Genomic DNA, 15,387 nt, shown 5'->3' on the forward strand with positions numbered 1-15,387 from the left:
GTCCAGCCCCTTATCCATTGAACACTCATAGAAATACTCGGTCTGCTCTCCCCAAGGGAGCTGTGTAAACAACAGCTTGTATGGCTTTGGCTACACTTACACTTCAAAGCGCTAAGTGTAGTCAAAGCGCCAGCGCTGGGAGAGAGCTCTCCCAGTGCTATCCGTACTCCACCTCCCTGTGGGGAATAACGTACAGCGCTGGGAGCCGCGCTCCCAGCGCTGGGGCTTTGACCACACTGGCACTTTGCAGCGCCGCAATTTGCAGCGCTGGAGAGGGTGTGTTTTCACACCCTGCTGCAGCGCTGCAAATTTGTAAGTGTAGCCAAGCCCTATGATTCATCTCAGGATCACCACCTTGCTTAATATCACTAAGATATATTTATAGTGAAAACAACAAGTATACTACCAAAGATTCCATTGTTCTTATTCACTGTCTCTTGAAACAAAAGGTTACATATAAAACAAAATCATAACACGCTTTCTAGAAACTAAACTTAACAGGCATAACCTCCTCTCTAAAAAAGTCCTCTCTCACCCAAAGTCCTCTGCAGCGTTTCCAACCAAGGCTAGTTGTGATCCTGTTTTCATGAATGTACACACACTGCCTGTTTACTTCCTAGGTGCAGGAGGATGGGGTGTCTTCTTTTTTCCCCGAATATAGGTCAGCAAACTTTTGAAGTGCATCTCAAGATAAGCTTCTCTTCCCTTGCTCTGTTTCTATATCTGTTGGTTCCTTTCTGAAATTCTTACAATCCAACTGCATTCAGCTCAGATGGGTGATGGAAGACCCACTGTAAACAAGACAATACTTAATTTACATTTCAACAGAGAGACAGGTGAACAAACATCTCTTGTCTGACAGAAAAGCTGTATTCTTCAGTGCTGTAGCAGTGTCGGTCCCAGGATATTAGAGAAACAAGTGGGTGAGGGTACTATCTTTTATTTGACCAACTTCTACTGGCGAAAGAGACAAGCTTTCAAAATTAAAAAGAGCTTAGTGGATAGGTGAGGCTCAAACTGTAAGGCTCAATGCAGTGCTACTTTAGCCCTCCTCCTCAGCCTTCTGGTTCCTGAAATTTGGGGGGGAGGGAGCTTTCCTATTTGGGTCAGCCTTCTCAATGAGGGGCACAACTACCCAATGCTGCTACTGCTCATACCATTCACAAGAAGCAGCTGAGTGGTTCTGAACATATTCCTGCGCTGACCACAAAACTCCGAGTACAGCAGTGATACTGACGATACCAGTTTCCATTGCCACAGCTTGGGAAAGCTGTAAACATCAAAGGTTTTGCTTTTCTGCACAACCAAGGAGACAGCACTACATCAGTTTACTCTGGTTTTTAGAGTTTCTTCACAACCAGAAGGGCTAGAATTTTTTTTTTAAAATGAAAACTAATATTCAGCTGAAAATGATGGCATTTGCCCAGGAAAACAACGTACTTGCCCTGTGCGTGGATTTTTCAAGCCTTGGCTATTACCATGCAGTGAAGTGAAAACTAGAGAGCAAGAGCTGTAGGACTATGGGGTACTTGCTGGCTTCCTGCACATCGTTCACAGATGTCATGGTGCTGGCTCCTCATGGTTTTCAAACGCTTTATTTACATCTAGGCCCTCCACTGCACACATATGTCTGTAAAAGCAACTGGAGGCCAGTAGAACAGCAGCTGAAGATAGTGGATCCACTTTCAGGTACAGGGGTCACCCCAAGCAGACCCAGGTGTACGGCCAGCGCTGCAGCCAGGGAGTTGCAGCACTGGATGTGCCCTGCAGGTGTGGACAGTTACTAATTGCAACGCTGGAAAGCCTCCACCAGCGCTGCAAATCTCAAGTGTAGCCATACCCCAAGAGACGTGCAAGAAGTAGAGAAAGGAACCAGGACACCAGTGGCAGGTGCAAGTACGGAGACTAGGAAGCAAAAAAGCATCTGCAAGGGAGCAGAAAGAGAGAGCAGAACAGGTGGGAGGGGGGAAAACAAAAAGGGAAAAGATGAAGAGTGTGATTATATTTTGTTTTAAAGGAGCAAGGCATTTATCACATTAAGGTCAGTTAAATTCCTAAATATTTCCCTATTACTTTTCCATTAAGCAATTGCTAAGAGAGGTTGCTGGATTACAAATTGGATAGTTATTCAGTAGTTAGAATGGAGGAATCTATGAAATGCTCTATTATAATCAGCACAATAAAAGAGTTTGAGAATTTCTGAAATAAAGCACACACAGCAGCTGGAAGCCATTATCTGACATGACATAGAAGATAAAGTTGGTAATTGAACTGAACTGTACTCAGTAATTCTCACAGCCAGAAGGGAGTATAGGATAAGGTAGTAGTGAGATATGGTAGGATTCCCAGGCATAAAACAAAACTCAAACCTGTCAGGAAGTGGGGTATAATACTATTATGCTTAACCACAAGCAAACCAAACATCCCCAGGAAGTGGTTTCATAGTGCACCTGACTCCTGGGAGTTACTGGGGCAAATACTCTACTCCCCAAGACCCGCACAATATTTTTTTTAAAGGCAGTGAAGGCCAACATATTTCCAAAAAACAAACAAACAAACCCCATACCTTCAAAGTGGCCACAGAATTCCCTGAGGAAAAAACAATTTTTTTTTGTTTAGTGATACAATCTTACTTATACTTCAATTACAAACATAGTTTAAGTACGATTTTTTCCATTCCACAATCACGACATGAAAGATCTTTCCATTGCAACAAGTTAAATCTTCAGGTATTTAATTTATATTTCACTACTACCATCACATGCAAGTAAGGCAAAAGAAAGCAGCAGAATGACACAGTCTAACATAGAAAGTCCAACAAGTATTTCATCCTCCTTGATCGTTTAAGAAAACCAGTTGCATCAAGACACAAAGAAAGGCACCTTTTGTTTAATCTGAATTACGAGACTGCACTGACAACAAATAGGTACCAATTGAAAAACAAAATCTACCCTGAAGTTTCTGCAAACAAGGGGGAAAACATTTATTGTGTGTGTTGTTCAGGACATTTTGGTCTTCTACATAAAAATAAAATGACATTACATTCTTCAGTGCAGGAACCAACTCTTCATATGTTTGTACAGCACTTAAAACAATAGGGCTATGGTGGTGATTAGGGCCTCTAGATGCCATTGTAACATAGATATGAAATCAACTTAGTGTAGTGAGCCTGTGCCAAGCTCAACTTTACAGAGATCTCTCACTTAATCTTGAAATTTAAAAAAAACCTCAGAGAGAAACCAGCAGCGAGTTCAGGCCACCCACAAGTAAGCCAAGAACTAAACATTGCATATGAGACAACCACTGTCTATTTAAAGGCAAACATGCCAAGGAAGAGCAACCACTCTCTAAACAGCAGGTTTATGATCTGCATGTTTCAAACCATTACCAAGAAGCTTTCTAAAAAACTGTTCAGGTCATAGCTAATCTGTCCATTAGTTACAAAGAAGATTTAACAACAAGGGATGAGCCAAATCTTTGTCCTTGTCTGTATCATATTAGATTCTTATCCCTGCTCCATTGTTAGTCAGCTGCCACACCTTAAGTCATTTAACAATTTTGCACTTGTACTGCACCTTCTATCCACAGATCTAAAAACCCTTCAAAAGCCATTAAGCCTTACAACACCACTGTGAAATTAGTTTCTCCACCTGTAATATGGGGATCAATACAAAGGCAGATAAGTTAAGTGACTTGTCCATGGTCACACTGGAAGCCTGTAGCACAGCCAGCACTATCAAAAACAGAAGTCTGCTGACTCAGAAATCCTGTGCCATCCTTCCTCCTCAATATGTCATCTACATAAGAAGTGTGAAGAACACTACTTGAAGTTCCCCAAGAAAAGTTTCTAGAAATACTCTAAAATAAATCCCCTTCTCATTCAAAAGAAGGTATCCAGAATGCTACACCTAGAATTTAGGCTGATGCCCTGCATACTGGCTCACCTGCAGAATATTCATTAGTAGCTAATGTTTGGAAACTATTTCCAAAAGGATAAATAGTGAACTCCTCCACTGTCAGTGCTGAATATGGCTGCATGTGTGTCAGAACTACAGGCATCATTTCTACTTAAAGCATTTATTTGATGCCATTCACATGTGGTAACACAGAAAAACAACAAGTGCTTGACCACACAGTTTCAAACCAAAAATGCTGATGGTCGTAGAGCAATAAAGAATCTTCTAAAAAGATATCCCACAAGCAGGATGAGATTTTAGGGAGTGATGTAGGGTGAAAAATCGGGACGGGGGTAGGAGGTAATTGGCACCTATATAAGAAAAAGCCCCAAATATCGGGATTGTTCCTATAAAATCGGAACATCTGGTCACCCCAGAGTGATGAGGTGGAGGAGAATAAAGACAATGGGGATTCTTTTAATTTAAAAAAAAAAAAAGGAAACTCAAAAGTTCTTCCATTTCTATAACCTTTTCTTTCCAGGTTTCAGAGTAGCAGCCGTGTTAGTCTGTATCCGCAAAAAGAACAGGAGTACTTGTGGCACCTTAGAGACTAACAAATTTATTTGAGCATAAGCTTTCATGGGCTACAGGCCACTTCATCTTCTTTCCAGATTCCTTTTTATTTTCAAACATGACCACTCCTCTCGCAGATTCCAAGTTTCCACAGTGGAAAATTCAGAGGAGTCTGTTCTATTTTACTTCACGAGTATTTAACTCAGTGCAGCACACAAGGGTGATAATGCATATTTAAAATAACATGATGCTATGGCAGATCCCAGGAAACACAGCAATTCAGTATCACAGCATTCTGGTGCAGTTCTCAAAGAAATCAGTGACATTTCTGTAAATAACAGTTCTCCAATCTCACAATATAAAAAAGCTCAATTTAGCAGCTTTCATGTCAACTCCACTGCTGACTTTACCAATTTATGAACTCTGCTAAAGAGATCAATAAGACTACAACAAGAAAAAAAATCAGACACTCAAAGACAGGCATTTTCAAGGTTCCTTCACACACCCACACTTTACTGATTCTAGCCTTCAAAGTTATCATTTATATTGATCAAAGGGAAGAATGGGTTTGGTTTTGTTTTTCAAACGAAGCTGCCTCTCATATTTGATGGAAGAAATGTATACAATCAGTACTTCGTGTAAGCATCATAGCTCAAACAAGATTTCACCCACTGGGGGAAGCAGCTGGTTATCATAACATGAAATCATTGCGGCGCACGGGGGAAAACTACACTGAAGCTACATTAGAATCCTAGTCAGCTGTCAACTGGAGCAGAAATTGTTTCTGCTAATTTTGCTACAGCTTGCTGAATTCTCCTCACTCTTGTGTTAACCACCCACCCTGCCATTATTACCACCTCTACCTAATTAAAAAAGCATTGTAAGCAGTTTCATTTTAAGCTCTTCTTTTCCATTGCTTTAGTCACTCCCCTATTAAAATACACTCCACCCTAAACCTCATACATAAGAGGGCTGAGCATGCAAGTATTTCTTCCTTAACAATTAAAAATAAATGTTTACCCCTCCTTACAGTAGTCATCTCTGTCCCCTTTCCCCCCCCCCCCATCTTTGAATTTATTGGATACATTTTAGCACATGGAGAAAACTGTGTAGAAGATGAAAAATTCTTCACAAAAATATACCATACAGAAGAAGAATGGCACAACTTCTGGTGTGATTTTGGGCAAGTCCCTTATGGCAGGTCTACACCAGACATGTTGCCCTGGGTAACTGAACGTATCTAGTTTCATTACAGGTCCTAAATGCAGATGCATGTCAACAAGTTCAAACCTTGCTTAAAATCAGTTTAGCTTAATCTGTAAACTATTTTAGCTCATTTTTCTAATGTAGACCAGCACTTAGTCTACTGCATGCCACAGCTGAGGTAACCATAAAACAACATTTCCTTTATTTACAGGAAAGTTGCTAGACTAAATCCATTAATGTCCGTGAGCCATACAATACTGTGGTGATGAGCACTATTGAAAAACTTGCAAATAAAACAAAATTTGTATACAGATAGTTGGCAGCAGCCAGGATCCCAGGCGGGCAGGACTGGCAGCCGGGACCCTGGGCGGAGTTTAATCGTTAACAGAAACCGATAAGCATCAAGTTTATCAGTTAACCTGTTAAACTTTTACATCCCTAGTACTGGACAAACAGGAGTATACTGTGCAATAATACTAGTCCATAAGCTGATTCGCGGCTTGCAAGAGGTGCTGGAGGGGGAGAGGGAAGAGAGGGGATGTGGCATGCTCGGGGGAAGGGGCAGAAAGAGGCAGGGTGGGGCCTTGGGGGAAGAGGTTGAGTGTGGGTGAAGAGAAGGAAGGCGGGGCCTGGGACTGAGCAGGGCCTGAGCTCCCCCAGGGAAAATTAGAAGCCGGCGCCTGTGTCCACAAGTACAGTAGTTCAGTTTAACATGCCAACCCTTACACTTTCAGAACTGTTTTTAAACGAATGGTAGGAGATTGAAACCCTGATACTCAGCTTAAGCATGTCTATGTAAAATTATGTTTATGGATTAGTTTTATTAAGTTCCATGGAACTAATCACGTGATAACGTCTGCAGCATGGACAGCGCGTGACTCCTGCATTTGGGGAGGCTGGGCATGAGCACTGGAAGCTCCCTAGAAGTAAGGGGCCCAACAGCGCCCAGATTATGGCTCCACCTCCTGCTCCGCACTGAGACGTGCCCTTGCTCAGCCTCCTCCCCTGAGGCCCCACCAATGCTCAACCTCCACTCCGCCCTAGGCCTGTCCCCCTACCCTGAGGCACCACCTGCCTGCCACTCGCGCCTCTCCACCCCAACTGGCAGGCAGCGAGGGGGAATCTTCGGAGGAAGAGGCAGAGTCAGGGCCGTACCCTGGGGGAGAAAGGGCAGAGTGAGGGCAGGGCCACTGGGGAAGACGATGAGTGGGACGTCGAGGCAGAGCATGGGCATGGCTACGGCCCGGATACCCTTTTTGGGCAGTGGTGCTCCAAAGGGTGTGGGAAGTACACCGCATCCTGTTTAGAGAGGCTTAGCCTCCCCAGGCCTCTTATACCCACCACCCGTGATTTGCAGGACTGGGGCCTGAGAATGTACACACTATTTAATTTTACAGATATTAGACTGGCAGGCGCTACAACACTCAAAAGTTAAGAATGTTCTCAATTCTGCTTTTGTGCCTTTCTGTGCTGCAATTTAAGAGTTGAAATCCGCCACAGATTTGAAATTCCTGTCTTGTCAGTTTGTACTGAAACTACCATTGTATTTAGACAGTTTGAGACTAAATCACATTAACTGCAATTTGCAGATTCCTGGAGAAACCAGCAACTCCAAGCTTTAAGAAACTTATATTTATGGGGAGCTTGCAAGGGACACAAACTACCCCTTTACCTACTACATAAACCAATATTTGTACAACAAACTACTAAATCTGAACATCAAATGACAGCTAATATTAAAAACTACAAACGTGACTGCTTTTAAGTGCCAGGTCTAATGATAAATCCCAACAGCAATTCATACTGAGCACCACAAATAGCAGCTATTTTGTGCAGCAAAATGCCATGCAATCCCAACTCTCTCCATCCCCTAAAATAAATGTTCAGCCACGCATCGTATTCCCAAATGCCTCCTGTAGTGTGGCACCAGTGTCCCAAGAAAGAAACAGGAGAAAGGAATTAGAGAAAACATAAGAATTTAAAGGTTGTGTGGGAGGTGGAGGGAGATAAAGAGCTTTAAAGCAACTTTATATAACTGCACTGAACAACTGCTAGCCATTAAAAAGCTGATCTCTTAACTACTCATGTTGAAACCTGCAAAATGTAAATCAAGCCTTTGTGAGACTAACTAAAATAGAGTCCCCTCAGGGCTCCACAAATACCACAGTGAAGTCACTGAACTGCTCAGCAAGCCATTCCCAGACCTTGATTTAACAAAGTCTCCAAAGGATTTCCTGACAAATCACAGAGTTAGTCATTTCTCTCAGATGAGAGATTTCTTCCAGATTAACTACTTTGACAAAACACCACCTACATTATATAGAAAGATTATAGGTCCAACTGATACCTACTAAAACAGGGAAATTAATGAGCTAAAACTGTCTGACAACACACCATGCTCACTTATTTGAGAGTAAATGTAACCCCATACTAAACAGTTAATATCCATTTTCAGTTTCATATCACTGCTTTACTTCATGACAAAACACATTTATTTAGCATATGGTTAAAAGAAATCATGTCCAGGCCAAGACCTTCTCTTTCAAGCTTCCAACTCAAGTGATTTATAGACAAGTTAACAGGGTTGTTTATAACTGAAAATGACAGACCTTCAAGTATACTAGCACTAGCAGGCACAACTATTCCTAGATAAAATGCACCTGTATCTTTAAAGATGCAAGAACCATCTTATAAGGAAAAAGATAAAAGTCCTCACTGGGTTGCAAAAGAATGCCTAAAAATATTAATGCAATAGCCACATTGCAACTAAGATTTCATATATCTAAGTGAGGAAATTCAAACTATAGTAACCACTTCTAAACCACCATCAAAAGCAATAAGTAGCAGTTAGCAGTAGTATGATGTTTTGGTTGTGCTTCCCACAACCACCCTAAGTTTTGAACATTATAGCTTCTGCATGCAGAATTTCAGCTATTCTATTACATTAATGTAGTTCTGTGCCTTTAGTTTTCTTTGCGGTCATTTCATAAGAAAAAACCTAATAGGCTGGTGTTTTAACTATGTTTTCAGTAAGGTAATTGGGTCAAATGGCAATTGGAATATCAAATGTTATTGTGTTCCCAAAAAAAAATTAAATTAAAAATGATTGTCTCCGGTTCGTGTAGATAAAATGAGTTTAAATTAAGTTGTATAGTATACGCCTAAGGACAAGCTGCTGATCTGTATTTAAAAATCCTGTCTGCAGTGAATAAGTAGCAACTCCATCCTCAGGCTGAACATGAAAACTGGCTTCCTGCCTAGATTTCCTTGTAAATGCCTTCAAATGGCAATCATGCCCCAAACTGTACTTCAAGGAGAGAGCATACGTAATCAGCCATGGTTACTCTCCTCAAAATAAAATACAGGGCACTGCTAGCTGAGTAGTCAGAAGGAAAATATAGTAACGTAGTGAGCCTGGTGCAAAAATAATCTATTTCTTCAAGTATTCACTGGTATTTACCAGGAAACTGAGGCATGCAGTTATTTTTCAGTCTTGCATTGAACACATTGGGAAGCTAGGCACTACCTATCTACACTACACATTTCAGCTGGGTTTGGAAATTGTGACATTAGCGCTAAACAGATTTGCCTCTACGGACAACATAGTTAATACTCAGTTAACTGTGGCAACAAACAGTTTCACCCTTAGCATGGATAGAGACCCTAACCATGCCGCTGTAACATGTATGGACAAGCCTCTTTCTTCAAGCTCTCTGTGTAATAAGTCACACATAACATCACCATACTGGTAGTGCCACTCTTTGTGCATGTCACCTGGGCACTATTTCTTGCCGAGATACTATAGGATAGTTACCCAGACTGTCCTAGAATGCATTGGTGGGGATGCATGGATTCAACCGTATTGTGAAAAAAGCTTCTGCATGGACACAGTTCATCTGTGTTTTATGTAAATGAGCCAGGCAAGAGTGTCACAAGATGCTTATAAAAACCAGGCTGAACTTGTAATGTAGACAGGGACTCTACTGCTTTGAACACCAACCAATGTGCTGTGAATGCTGCCTCCGTATTAGCAGAAAGTTTGAAACATTGGGATCAAAAGGTTCTGTGACAGATGGAAAGAGTAGGAGTGCATGAACAAAGTGAAATGACAGTAGCAGCAAGCATCCTTGGGGAGGAGAGAAACAAGGATCAGTGTGCAAAAGTTAGTGGGAAGCTGGGTAACCGGAGCAGGTCCAGGAGAGGGAAAATTAAGGGAAAAAGAAGAAGAGGACAGAAGACTGGGGGGAAATGAGAGCACAGGAAGAGAGACACACAGGGCTTGTCTACACCATGCAGCTTTTAGCGACAAGGCTGTATTGATTACACACGCTCACTTTGTCGCTAAAAGTGAGCGTGTGTAAACGCTCTTTGTTGGTACTTTGTCATCACTTTTGCCAATAAAATACTTCCAGCCCTGCAAGTGGCGTTAGCTTTGTCGGCAGGCAAGCGCTCCTGCCAAAAAAGCCTCATTCACACTGCCACTTGCATCAGCAAAACTTTTGTCTTTCTGGGGGTGGGGGTAGCAGGGGCTTTTTTAAGTACCTGTGGTTTTGTTGACAACTTTGCAGTGTAGACATACGCTGAGTGAGAAGTTTCCTTTAAAAAGGTATGTGAACGTGGGGCTCTCTCACAGTACTGAGATAACACAGAAGGGCTCGATTGATATTTAAGCAAAAGTCAGGTTGTGCAGCAAACTTCAGCACTCCATTTCTTTTCCTGCTCCCTCAATGAATAAACTCTTTAAGGCAGTAATTATGTCTGGGGTCTGCATATAAATGGGCTCAGTGGCAATTAAGTACTAATTAACATGGGTGGGAAATCAGGAATGCAGCCGAAGGTTTCAATTGGGGGAGAACCACAAATAGGAGGGTATATATTATACCCAAACTTTTCATTGCTACCACTTAAAAAAAAAAAAAAAAGGAAAAAGTAGTCACATACCATCACTTTCTAATCCCCATCCCCTCTTTAAATTGAAAATTAATGGTAGTTTAGGTATAAACGTGATCAAGTCATGATCACTTATAATGTGCGAGCAGAAATAAAGTCCAGATGAGTAATCTATATACGTGGTGTTTTAACAGGGCCAATTTCACAGAACTAAAAACAATTATGAGCCAGGTCAGCTTGGAGAAAGAATTTAAAAAGAAAAAATGTGAATGATAATTGAGAATCATTTAAGAACATCTTGGCTTACTAGATGCCCAAAAAGTCAATCCTACAATTGAGAAAGAAGGCTGTACTGGTTAAAAAAATATGACCTGGGTTAGGAGGGAAGTGAAGGAATCTATAAAAAATAATACATAACAAATGGAAGAAAGAGGATGAATTTAAAGCAGAAGTTAGAAATAGCAGAAAATTTATAATGGACGCAGAAGGACACAAGTAGTCTATGGCCAGCAGAGTTGAGGACAATATGGAGAAGTTTTTAAAATATATTAGGGTAAAAAAGAAACCTAACAATTAATAGATGGAAACAGTAAAATCATCAACAATAATGCGGAACAGGCAGAAGCATTCAATAAATATTTCTGTTCTCTATTTGGGGAAAAAAAGATGATATAGTCTCATCATATGGCAATAACACTCCTTCCATTCCACTAGTAATTCTAGAGGATGTTAAACAAACTACTAACGTTTTAAAAATGTCTAACAGCAGGCCCAGACAACTTGCATCCAAGAGTTTTAAAACAGATGGCTGAGGAGCTTCCTGGACCATTAATGTCAATTTTCAAAGAGTCCTGGAGCACTGGGGAAATTCCAGAAGAATGGAAGCTATGGTTGGTCCAATTTTTTAAAAGGGTACACCGGATGACCTGAATAATTATATGCCCCTCAGCCTGACCTCTATCCCAGGCCAGATAACAATGAGAGTGACCAATACGAGACTTGTTTAATAAAGAATTAAAAGGAGAGTAATATAAATAATGCAAATCAACATGGATTTATGGAAAATAGATCCTAACTAACTTGATATATTTTTCTTTTTTAATGAGATTACACGTTTGGTTGATAAAGATAACAGTCTTGGCGTAACAGACTTAAGACTTCTGTTTGACTTGGTACCGCATAACATTTTGAATAATATAAAATTAACATGGCACACCTTAAATGGATTACAAACTGCTAATTGATAGGTCTCAAAATGTAATTATAAATGGGGAATCATCATCAAGTTGTTGTTGGTGTTTCTAGTGGGATCCTACAGGGATCAGTGCTTGGCCCTATGATATTTAACATTTTTATCAATGACCTGGAAGAAAACAAAGTCATCATGAATAAAGTTTGCAGACGACATAAAAACTGGGGAAGTGGTAAATAACAAAGAGGACGGGTTACTGATTCAGAGCAATCTGGATCACTTAGTAAACTAGTATCAGAGGGGTAGCCGTGTTAGTCTGGATCTGTAAAAGCAGCAAAGAGTCCTGTGGCACCTTATAGACTAACAGACGTTTTGGAGCATGAGCTTTCGTGGGTGAATACCCACTTCGTCGGATGCATGTAGTGGAAATTTCCAGGGGCAGGTGTGTATGTATGTGTGTGTGTGTATATATATATATATATATATATATATGCAAGCAAGAAGCAGGCTAGAGATAACGAGGTTAGTTCAATCAGGGAGGATGAGGCCCTTTTAATACAGCTAAATGTATACATCTACGAACAAAGAATCCATAGAGGCTATCAGGCTATACTTACATAATGGGGGACTCTATCCTGGGAAACCATGATTCTGAAAAAAGATAGGGGGATGTCGTGGATAATAAGCCAAATATGAGCTCCCAGCATGACACTGTAGCCAAAAGAGCTAATGCGATCCTGGGACGCATAAAGAGGGAAATCTCAAATAGGAGTAGAGAGGTTATTTTACCTTCCACTCATGCAACTGCTGCTGGAATACTGTGTCCAGTTCTGGTGCCCAGAATTAAAAAACAATGTTGATAAACTGAAGAGGATTCAGAGAAGAGCCACAAGAATGATTAAAGAATGAGGAAAATAGGCCTTATAGTGACAGACTCAAAGAGCTTGATCTATTTAGCTTAACAAAGAGAAGGTTAAGGGGTGACTTGATTACAGTTTAGCAGCAGCTACGTGGGGAACAAATATTTAATAATGGGCTCTTCACTCTAGCATTGAAAGGTATAACATGATCCAATGGATGGAAGTTGAAGCTAGACACATTCCAACTAGAAATAAGGCATAATTTTAAAAAAAGTGAGTAATTAACCACTGCACAATTTACCAAGGGTCATGGTGGATTCTCCATCAGTGAAAATTTTTACATCAGGATTAGATGTTTTTCTAAAAGATCTGCTCTAGGAATTATTTTGGGGAAGTTCTACGACCTGTGCTATACAATAGGTTTGACTAAATGATCACACTGGTTCTTCTGGCCTTGGAATCTATGAAAGTGTTGTCACAGCCATAGCTTCAAGAGAGGACTCTAGATCTTGGACTTACAAATACACTTAGAATTCTTCACAACAGGTCAGCAGCTTGCATGGTGGAAATAAAATAGTTAATTTGCACTTGTCTTGAATGGGTTAGTTGTGCCTGAAAAGTGGCTCTCTCTTAACCTGACTACCAATGCATTTAAATTACTGTGATTGTAGTATCAAATAAACACTTTTTGAATTTACAAACTAGCCACTGAAAAATAAAAAGATGCTTCATACTGAGGTTTGCATCCCAAAGTCCACTATGTTCGAATGTACAAATGGCTATCATACTTGTTGCCCTCTCTCCCCTACTGTTTCATTATTAGATGCTCAATAGGCTGCAATGCACTCGGGGGAGGGGAACAGCCTCAGAGCATATGAAATCTGAACAGAACATGCAGTCACTCATTCATGCAAAGACAGTGTGTGGAATTCATGCAAGGATGACTGGTGAAGGTGCAGAGATGAGTCCAGAGCATTCAAGGCTAAAAACCATCTTACCCAGTTTACACTTTCAAAACAGGCCAGTGAACTGCACTTCTTACAGAAAGTCACTACAAAACAGCATAGCATCACACATAGTTTGACACTTACAATTTTGCTATTTCTAAACAAAATTTCTACCACCATGTCAGTACATATGGAAGATTCCGCCTACAGCAAGGTTACTATTCTTCAAAATTTCAGAGCATGAAGAAACTGCCTGGGAAAAAAAAAACTGTCAAAGCAAAAAAAGCACATTCCAAATAGCTCAAACTCAGCCAAATTATTTGTTAAGTTCAATTCTAACCTAAAAACAAGCAAGAGTACTAAAAAAACCACAAGAACCTGCAAACAGAAACTTGAAATTAATGTTCCATCTCAACAATAACTATGCTGCAATACTAATACTACTCCTCTAACTTTTTAAAGTGCATTTTCTCTATAAAAAAAGTCTTGGGTGTACTGTAGATTCATAAGTTCCAAGGCCAGAACAGACCACTGTGATCATAGCCTGACCTCCTGTGTAACACTGGCCATACAACTTCTCCAAAATAATTCCTTTTGAAATGTACATGTGGGCATATGTAATGTTTTGTATTAAAGCATCTGTATTGAATGGTCCCTTGAAATGTGTGTTAACTACTTATGCTAAACAATCTGTTCCACCTTGTATTTAGGGGGACATTCTAAGTATGTTTCCTAGACCTGAAAGATTTATACGATGTGAATGAAGAAGAGCTCCGTGTAATCTAAAAATCTTGTCTCTCTCACAAACAGAGGTTGGTCCAATAAAAGATATCACCTCACCCATCTTGTCTCCAACACAGCTACAAAAACACTGCAAGCAGCTTATGTATGTAGCTATTCACATGATAATGGTAATGAGTAGCATGAAATGCCTATGAAATCCAATTCTGACTTTATATAGGGTTCATTAATAATACATTTGTCCAAAACAGAAAGCCTGGGGACAGGAATGATTATTAGGACCCCCCTACAGTGCTGGCTCTACCCAAGAGCCACGTGCCCAGTGTACAGCAAAGTCCAGGAAGACTGATTTACCCTGCCCTGCAGCTACTCACCATTTGGGGGGTCTTGTTGCTCATGTGTGCTTGCCAGGGGTCAGCCAGTTAGTGACAGGTGTGTGAGTACTGGCTGTGTTTTAAATCACTGAATCAATGTTGTCTGCATTGCAAACCATACTGCTTCTGTAAAATGTTGCGTTTAAATTTCATAGAGATGACCTTGGGAGCCCAGCCTCCCTCTTTGTTATTGGAGGCTGAACAGTTGCGCAGAATTAGAAAGTGGCCAAGAAGAACTAAGGAGGATTTTCTGCGTGATGTTATGATGCACTCCGCCGCTGAGAAACAGGAATTGAAGGAGTGTCGGGACAGTGAAAAGAGGGACCGGAAGGAGAACGCGGCACACCAGAATAAAACCCCAGAGTGGCTCCTAAATGTTATGGAGTGCCAAGCAGACATGCTCTTCTAGGCAATACTAGCTCTGCAAACCAAGCAGCTCTGCGCCCGCCCTCTTATGCAGCCGCTGTCACAAAACTCTTCCTCATGCTCCCCCCAGACACCAACAACATACTCTTATCAACCTCTTGTCTCCAGTCTATACCTGTGACATTCCACTCCTCCCCTGTCACAGTCCAGCACTGTGGACTCCCATTACCCACTGCACTCAATACCTATCCCCCTGCAGTTTGGCCCTGCTGAAGTACAGTACTTGCTGCATAGTACTTCAAAGGAGAAGACTGGATATGATCCCTGGACATACACAATTTT

At 40.9% G+C, this 15,387-nt stretch overlaps 1 protein-coding gene across 1 annotated transcript in view; it reads right to left on the reverse strand.

Moving 5' to 3' along the window:
* The window catches only part of LOC120394264 (laminin subunit gamma-1-like), a 131,227-nt gene that overhangs the window by 110,905 nt on the left and 4,935 nt on the right, over positions 1-15,387 (reverse strand). The gene's annotated exons all lie outside the window — the stretch shown is intronic.

The sequence above is a fragment of the Mauremys reevesii genome, unplaced genomic scaffold, assembly GCF_016161935.1.
Source record: "Mauremys reevesii isolate NIE-2019 unplaced genomic scaffold, ASM1616193v1 Contig45, whole genome shotgun sequence".
NCBI lineage: Eukaryota > Metazoa > Chordata > Testudines > Geoemydidae > Mauremys > Mauremys reevesii.